The sequence below is a fragment of the Arvicanthis niloticus genome, assembly GCF_011762505.2.
Source record: "Arvicanthis niloticus isolate mArvNil1 chromosome Y unlocalized genomic scaffold, mArvNil1.pat.X SUPER_Y_unloc_2, whole genome shotgun sequence".
Lineage (NCBI taxonomy): Eukaryota > Metazoa > Chordata > Mammalia > Rodentia > Muridae > Arvicanthis > Arvicanthis niloticus.
The window spans coordinates 4282364-4291719 of record NW_023044979.1 but is presented as its reverse complement, the minus strand read 5'-3'; the positions used below and the strand labels follow the sequence as shown (position 1 = coordinate 4291719).

The 9356-nt window shown below is 38.4% G+C and overlaps 1 pseudogene; it reads right to left on the bottom strand.

The window, feature by feature from the left end:
* Positions 1-3410: 3410 nt before the first annotated feature.
* Positions 3411-3652, bottom strand: LOC117696013 (large ribosomal subunit protein eL38 pseudogene; annotated as a pseudogene).
* Positions 3653-9356: the final 5704 nt, after the last annotated feature.

The following is a 9356-nucleotide window of genomic DNA, read 5'->3' as shown; positions in this document are numbered from 1 at the left end:
TGTGATAAACCCTTCGCATGTCACTGTACTCTCCAAACACTTAAAGGAACACATGCTTTAGAGAAACCTTAACAAATGTAATGAATGTGGTAAAGCCTGTGAATATCTCTGTAAAGTTTGAAATGATTGTTGATACTTGTCACATTTTTTTCTCATAATAAGTAACCTTGAAAAACTCAGTGTCAGTGTGTTGGGTAAGATCATATAATTTATTGGCAGTCACAGATGACTTTTGATATTATTGAAGGTGCTCAAAGACTATTGTGATACACAAAGGCCTTAATAGATTGATTACTTACTAAAGACTTTAGTTTTTTATAAAGATAGCAGAAAGTATTTTAGAAATAAACGGTGGTGATTTGAATATGCTTGACCCTAAGGAGTGGCAATATTAAGAGATGTGCCTTGTGGGAGATGTTACCTTTTTGAAGGAATTGAATTCCTAGGGTGGTGGCCTTTGGAGCTCAGGCCAGTACAAAAGTGACCCTCCTACCATTTGGCTGGAAGACAGTCTCTTCCTGGATGCCTTCTCATGAGGATGCAGAACTCTCAGCTCCTTCTCCAGCATCATGGCTGCCTGCATGCTGACATTCTTCCTGCTATGATGGTGATGGACTAAACATTTGAAAGTGTAAGCCAGGCCCAATTAAATATTTGCCTTTAACACAGTTGCCTTGGTTACAATATCTCTTCTTAGCAATGGAAATTCTATCTAAGACAGAAGTTGGTACCCAGACTTAAGCATTGCTATAATAGGCCTGAATGTGTTATTTTTTGTTTTGTTTTATGGAGCAATGTGGATTTTTAGACTTTGGATCTGTATATGCATTAAGTGGAACTGACTGGGCCATCCTAGTAGGAATATGGAACACATATGTACTAAGGGTGATTTGAACTTTGTATATAGTTTTATGATGTTTTGCTGAAGAATGTTGCTGCCTTTTGCCCTTGTCTGTAGAGTGTCCTTGAAGATGAGGTAAAGAGGTTGATGTTCATTGCACTGACAAAGGAAGTTACAGTGAAGCCAGAAAAGCCTTTGGCCTGTGTTTAGTCTCATGATGATTGTTTTGAGCAAGCATAGTAATCTTAGAAAGAAAATAAATATAAAATGTTAGGTCAAAAGAGAAACTCGAACCATGAATTTGAATGAAGCTAAATTCTGTGATCAATGGTATTAAATGGAATTAAAGGTACGGTGACATTAGGGCAAGATTCCATCCACCTAAACTTATGGATATATGGATATGAAGTTGGACAAAGGAGAACTGTATCATGTTAGGCATTATTAATACGTAGCTGTTTTCATGTGGACACAAGATTTATCAGTATGTGTGAAATTGACAATTGATAGATTGTGATTACTATTCTGGGTTTTCAATTTGAAATCTACAAGGATATACTTAAGTCTAGGCATGGTGGTACATGCATTAAATTCCAGGAGATCAGAGTCAGGCAGATTTCTGATTCAAATCTTCCTTGTTCAAGTGTTCCTAAAACATAACAAGTTTTAGGTAAAGAAAAGCTTAGGTACAGGCAAAGTGTTACACATATATTATCCAGTGTTCAGGAGACAGAGCCATGCAGATCTGAGTTCAAGGTTCATCTACAGAGCAAGTTCAAGCACAGCTGAGCTTAGGCAATAAGGTTGTTGAAACCTATAAAGCTCGTGATGATGTAATAGAAGGAGCCATGTTCCAGCTCCAGCAAGCAGAACTTAGCAGCCTTGTGCATGTGGCTCTGGCTTTAGAGGCAAGAATAGAAGGGATGACTGAGACAATTGATGCTGGTTGCCTGTAGTTAGAAAATTAGTGAGGATGAAGAAGAAACGAGCATCACTGAGGCGAAATATTCTGGTGTTTTCAAACAGGAGAAAGAAGTTGTATTCCAGAGGTAGCCAAGGTTTACCTTGTGGTGCAGCTTGACTCAGTCCTGTGTAAGACTCACCCAGGTTGCACTGGTTTTAAGGCTTGAATGTTTCATACAGTGCAGCTGAGGCTTGGCACCATGAAGGGAGCATGAGAGGAATGCAGTGAAGACTGTTTGTCACAGAAGAACCCAGAATGTTGAAGATGTCAGTCCCACAGGATGAGCAGAAAGAGCAGCAGCAGCAGTTGAGTGGAGTCAAGCAGAACCTAGTGTTCTATAGAGGGAAGAACTGGAGAGAGACCCAGCTTCTTTTGAGGAGGACAGAAGATCATCTGCGGATCCCAGATACTGGAACAAAAAGCTGTAATTTTGAAATTACTTTGGAGACCCCAAGAGTTTTAGATTCCCAAGCTATGGGATACCTTCTCAGGAAAACTACTTTTAGGAAATATAATCAGCCAAAGAGAAAGAATTGTGCTGCAGTGAGCAGGGCAGGAAGGAGTTGGAGATCTGAAGAACACTTTGACATCAGACATGGGGATGCAGAGTTTGGAGATTTCCTTGCTGGCTTTTGGTATTCTTTTGGCCCAGTATTTCCTCACATTGGTGATTAGGAATGGTGAAGTATATCCTGTGAATTTGGATGTATATTATGTGCTATTTTTTTCAAAGTATAGGGGATTATGGTTACATGATTGGATGACTCTCAGAAGAGACTTTGAACTTTGGACTTTTAACATTTATGAGAGTTCTATAGATTATGGGGACTTTTTACTTTAAACCTCACATATCTTGTATTATGCTATTTTTAAATATGGTCCCCATAAAATCATGTGTTTGTACAATCATAGGGGGGCCAGGCAGTGGAATGTGGTAGTATAAATATGCTTGGCTCAGGGAGTGGGAGGAAGTTATTATGAGATGTGGCCTTGTTGGAGGAAGTGCATCACTATGGGGGTGGGCTTTGAAGTTCCACCCAGTGCAGAATGGACCCACCTACTAGCTCCCTGGCAGACAGTCTCTTCCTGGCTGCCTTTGGATCAAGAAGCAAAACTCTCAGCTTCTTTGCCAGCATCATGTTTTCTTTCATGCCTGCCTTGCTTCCTGCTATGATGAAAAAGGACTAAATCTCTGAAACTGTAAGCCAGTCCCAATTAAACTGCTGCTTTTATAGGAGTTGCCTTGTTCATGATTTCTCTTCATAGCAATGGAAACACTTAGAAACCCTGTGTGTGTATTTAATATGGTCAGGTTTTTGCACAATTCTCCAGTCTTCATTATCATGAAAGAATGTGTGCTAGAGTCTAAGCATGCCCCCTGTGCCTCAGGACATACACCCTCAGTCTTAAAAATGCCTGCAGGGTCCTAATCATGCTTTCTGCATCTCAGGACAGGCCCCCTGAGTCTTAAGCATGCCCTCTGTGACTCTGGACAGAGTTTTAAACAGGCTCCCTGTATCACAGGGCATGCCCCCATGAGTCTTAAGCACTCCCTCTGTGACTCAGGACATGCCCTCTATACATTTTTTTGGTTTTCTTTTTTTCAGGGCTTTTAATAGTCATATGCAGGTCTGGTTCATTTCAGCTCCTTCACTGGCAAACCTGGGGGGTAGGGACTGCTTCAGTTTCTCTGCCTTCTTGTCTGTGATGACCAGGGTGTAAAGGTACCTGCTGCAGCGGACCTAGAACTTCACGTTATCCTTGTTCTTCTTGATCTTGATGGATTTGGCATTTTTCAGCTGAGCTGTGAGCAAAAAGTCCTTGATTTCCTCAAATTTCCAAGGCATGTCGACGGGCGTTCGGGTCTGGCATCCTCACGGGCAAGAATGGAAGACTTTTTTTTTTTTGGTTTTTCAAGATAGGGTTTCTTTGTGTAGCCCTGGCTGTCCTGGAACTCACTCTGTAGACCAGGATGGCCTCAAACTGAGAAATCCACCAGCCTCTGCCTCCCAAGTGCTTGGATTAAAGGCCTGTGCCACCACCACCCAGCTGGTCCTATTCATCTTTAATGCCTGAGATTCTCTCTTCCTGTCCTGTTTTCTGGGTGAACATTACTTGTGTAGTTGTCAGGGCACAGGCAATTTCAATGGCTTGCTCTCAGGGACTTAGCAAGTGCTTAAGTCATTCCCTCCCTTATTCCCTCTATACTAGAGCTTGCCCCCCTGTGTCTCAGGACACACCCTCTGAGTTTTAAGCACACCCACTGTGAATCAGGACATGCCCCTTCAATCTTAAACATGTCCTCTGTGACTCAGGACACACCCACATAGTCCTAATGGACATGTTTAGTATAATGAAGCCTTTGCACACCTCTGTCGTCTTCATCATTATGAAACTATTCATACTGGACAGTGGTTACATACTGTGCTAAAGCCGTTACGTCATGAGGTCCACTGAGATCCAACACAACTCAATCACAGGACAAGGCAAATGATAAGAATTTATTGTAATCAAGTCACTATTGATAAATCAAGGCCACAAAACTACACTCAGAAGCTTAGCTGCAAAACCCCGGCCTCAGCCCCACCCTGAACCAGAATGTTATATAGCATCCAAAAGTCAAAACCACAAAGTCCTGTGCCAAGTTTCAGTTACATTTTTCTCCTAATCACTTTTTTTCTATTTTTACTCTATGTCAAATGATACAGAATGTAAGTTCTATGGTCAACACTATCACAGCATTTGTTCTTTTGTGGTTAGAACCATGAATTATATTTTGAGGAATAAAACAGGAATAACAGAAATCATGGTTAGGGACAGTTGTTATGTTTTAGGTAATAAAACATGAATGATGGAAGCTGGTCAGATATTGTTAAGTACACAGGTCCCCTATGACCTGGGACTTGAATACTTAGTTTCAGTTCATTATTAAGTCGAGGTTAGTAACAAAAAGGCAGTCCTCAGGTCAAGTTTCTTTTGCTTCTTCCCAACATTTGTATGTTATAGGCATATTTGAATGTGTAACAGAACACATTGAAGACATAACTTATAAATGTAATCAATGAGATAAAACCTTTTCACAATACAGTCATCTATGATCATAGAAGAACACATTCTGGAGAGAAATGCTCTGAATAAGCAATGTGGTAAAGCCTTTGCATGTGGCAGTCATCCTAGAAATCATGAGATAAAGTTATAATGCAAGAAAAACCCCATAAACGTGGTCAATGTGTTAAAGTTGTGTACTTTCTGATATCTTTATAGAAGACTAAACTCTTTAGTAAGTAATGAATCTATTAAAGAGTTTGTATATTACAGTAGTCTTTGAGCACCTTCAATAATATCAAAAGTCATCTGTGACTACAAATAATTTGTATGATCTTACCCAACACACATTGAGTTACTCAAGGTTATTCATTATGTAGAAAAAAACATTGACAAGCGTCAACCATCAGTTCAAACTTTACGATGTCTCTCTATTTTGTTTACACTGGTAAACTCCTTTGTACATACGAAGGCCACTGATTTTTTTCTTTCTTTCTTTTTTTTTTTTTTTAGTTAATCATGTATCCAAAACTTTGCTGAAAGTGTTTATCAGCTCTGGGAATTGTCTTTGGGAAGTTTTAGTTCACTTGTACTTACTATCATATCATCTGCAGATTAAGATAACTTTACTTCCTCCTTAAATTTACAATTTAATGTTAAGTTATTTAACATTGTAAATTGCAATATAGGACTAGTTAACATTACATGGTAAATTGCAGTAAAGGACTAGTTAACATTAAATTGTAATTTCAATATAGGACTAGTTAACAGTAAAATTTTGGATAGTATTTTGAATAGATATGGAGAGAATGGATCACCTTCTCTTCTTTGTGAATTAGTGGAATTAATTAGACATTCTCTCCATAATTTAAAGTTGGCTATAGGTTTGCAATAAAGTGACATTATTATGTTCAGGTATGTTCCTTGCATCTTTAATCACTCCAAGAACTCTATCATGGAGTTGGATTAAATATTGTCAGAAAATTTTTCATCATCCAAGACATTACAACTTTTTTTCTTACCTTTAATCACATTATGATAAACCATCCCTGCATCTCTTGAACGAAGCCTGTTTCATTGAACATGGGCAATAGTCTTTTGATGTGGTTTCTATTTTATTGTATTTTTTCTGTTTTATTAAATATTTTTATATATTTGGTTTTAAGGAAAAATTGGTCTATAATTCCCGTTTATTTCTGAGTCTTTATATTGACTGGATATTTGAGTAAACATGGGTTCACAAAACAAATTGGCTAAAGTTTCTTCTTTTTCTATATTGTTGAATATTTGAGGAGTATTCTCATGAACTTCTTTTTGGAAGTCTGGTAGGATTCTACCCTAAAATTCATGGTCCTAGGCTCTATTTGTTGGCAGACACGTAATGACTTCTCCTTTTCTAGATGTTTAGGCAGTTTGAGTTGTTTATCTTAGTTTGATTTAACTTTGGTAAGAGGAACCTATTGAGGAAATTTTCCATTATTTTTAGAAATTCCAGTTAGATGGAGTTGAAGCTTTTAAAAACTATGCCATTACTATTCTTTAGATTTCTTCATTGTCTGTTATTTTTCCCCATTTTCATTTTAGATTTCATTAATTTGGATATTCTTCATCTTTTAATAAGGGTTTGACTATCTTATCTAATAAAAGGCTCAAAGGACCAATTCCATGTTTCATTAATTCTTTGCATTCTTCTTTTTCTATTTTGTTGATTTCAACCACCAACTTGATAGTTTACTGATGTCTAATCCTTTTTTTGTCATTGCTCTCTTGTTTCTGTTCTAGAATTTAAAGCATGCTGTTGAATTGCCAGTGTGAGAGCTCTCCACATTTTTCATGTAGGGATTTTGTGTTATGAACCTTCATCTTAGAACCAGTTTCATTTTATTTGTATTCTGTAAAATTGTGCATGTTTCATATTCATTTGTATTGAATTCTAGAAAGTCTCTAATGTCTTCCTCTATGATTGTTTTAAGCTATTTTTCTTTCATAGTGAGGTGTTCAGCTTCCATGAGTTTGTAAGCTTTGTGTTCTTTCTGGTTTTGTTGATATCCAGCTGTAATCCATGGTGATCTGATAGGATTCATGTGGTTATTTCAATTTGCTTGTATGTATTGAGGTTGGCAGTGTGTCTGAATATGTGTTCTGTTTACAAGTAAGTTTAATGAGGTGCTGAGCAGAAGGCATATTCTCAGTAGAATGTTCTGTAAGTATCAGCTGGACTCATGTTCATGTTGTCAGTTAGCTGGAATATTTCTCTTTTTTCGGGGGGAGGTGTCTGGAGAATTTGTCGACTGGTGAGAATGGGGTATTTAAATCTTGTAATATAAGTGTATGAGTGTTACGTGATTTTAGTTTTAAAACATTTTTTTTTGTTTTTCAAGACAGGGTTCCTCAGTGTAGCCCTGGCTGTCCTGGAACTCACTCTGTAGACCAGGTTGGCCTCCAACTCAGAAATCTGCCTGCCTCTGCCTCCCAAGTGCTGGGATTAAAGGCATGCACCATCAATTATTGGTTATCAATGAGTATTGATAGTTAAGTCTTTCTTCTGACTCTTCAAGATGAAACATTTCACCCTACAATAATATATATATATATATATATATATATATATATATATATATATATTCATTCTTCTGAGAAACTTATGTTACCTTCTACAAAATTCACCATATTATATGTCACAAATCCTCAACAGATGCAAGAATACTGAAATATTCTCATGCATCCTATCAAATCACTAGACTAATTTAGACTTCAGTAATAACAAAATCATCAGAAAGGCACATACTGAACAACTTTCTACACAATGATAACTTGATCCGGCAAGAAATAAAGAAATAAAAGACTAGACTCTAGAATTCAATGAGAATGAAGACACAGCATACCCAAAATTATGGGACACAGTGAAAACAGTGGTAAGAGAAAAATTCATAGCACTAAGTGCCCTCATAAACATACCAGAGAGATCTTACACAAGCAACTTCACAGCCCACTAGAAAGCTTTAGAACAAACAGAAGCAAACACACCTAAGACACATAGATACCAAGAAATAATCAAACTCAGGGCAGAAGTGGGTCCCATGTTCTAGAGGGTGTCCCACAATGATCTCCAGCCCAGCTCAGGACAGGGTGTGAGCAGGGAAGGGAGATTGCCTGCCTCCATTGCTGCCTCTGCTGAGTTTCCACTGTTGCAGCCCAGTCACTCCCAGGTGCTGCACCTGCCTCCATGCTCAGTTGGCCCCAGCTGAGCCAGAGGCAGCTTTGTTTTCCTGGCAGATTTTGGAGAGCAAATCTCTTCCCAAGTGTTATAGCTCTTTCTACACAAACTGTCAGACACGAGGATGATCTCATACACTTTACTTCCCCTCAATAGAGCCCTTATATACAGTTTTTGGGTGGGTTAGGGTCAGTCAGCAGATAACATCTATTGACTTGGTCTGAGAGCTTGGAGATATCTCATCTATATGTGGGAGAGCCTAGGGCACTGTTCCTCATGACTGGTGGCCATAGACCTCTCTGTGGGCTCTGGAGGGCTGAAGCTAAATAAAAAGAACCAGTGTCTGGGAGCAGAGCAGAACACCTGCCTTACAATAAAGGTCTGGTTTACAAGGCCTATGCTCTACCAGGCACCCAGCTGCTTCCCACTGCCCACCTCCTCACAGGCAAAAATAAAACAAAGAGGACAATACTCAGACTCAACAATACCAAGAGCTGGTTCTCTGACAAAATCAATAAGATAAAGCCCTTAGCCAGACTAACCAGAGGGCACACAGACAGTATCCAAATTAACAAGATTAGAAATGAAAAGGGAGAAGATACAAGAGAAACTGAGGAAATTTTTAAAAAATCATTAGTTCTTTCTCTAAAAAATCTAGATGAAATGTGTAGCCAGAGAAAAGGATAATTATCTAGACAGAAACCATGAACTCAAATTAAATCAATATCTGGTAAATTATCTAAACTGTAGTATAACCCCTTAGGAAATCAAAGCAGGCATTATAAACCTCCTGTCCAAGAGAAGGCAAGGACTAGGTAGTATTAGTGCAGAGTTCTACCAGACCTTCAAAGAAGAGCTAAGACAAATACACCTTTGAATATTCCACAAAATAGAAACAGAAGGAATGCTACCAAATTCATTCTACATATATTTGTTTTAAAAGTCAATTATTGAGTTCAAATGCAACACTGCTATACTCTCTTGTCAGTTCTCATTCCCCTTCGATCCCAAGTCATTAAGAATTTCTTTCCGGGTTGGAGAGATGGCTCAGTGTTTAAGAACATTGAGTGCTCTTCCAGAGGTCCTGAGTTCAATTCCCAGCAACAACATGGTGGCTTACAACCATCTGTAATAGGATCCAATGCCCTTATCTGGTGTGTCTGAAGTCAGCAACAGTGTACTCATACATAAACTACATAAACTTTTTTTAAAAAGAATTTTCTATTTTTAAAACTCCCGCTGATTATTTATTTCTGTTCATAGAAATGTTGCCTGTAGCAGAGGCTTGC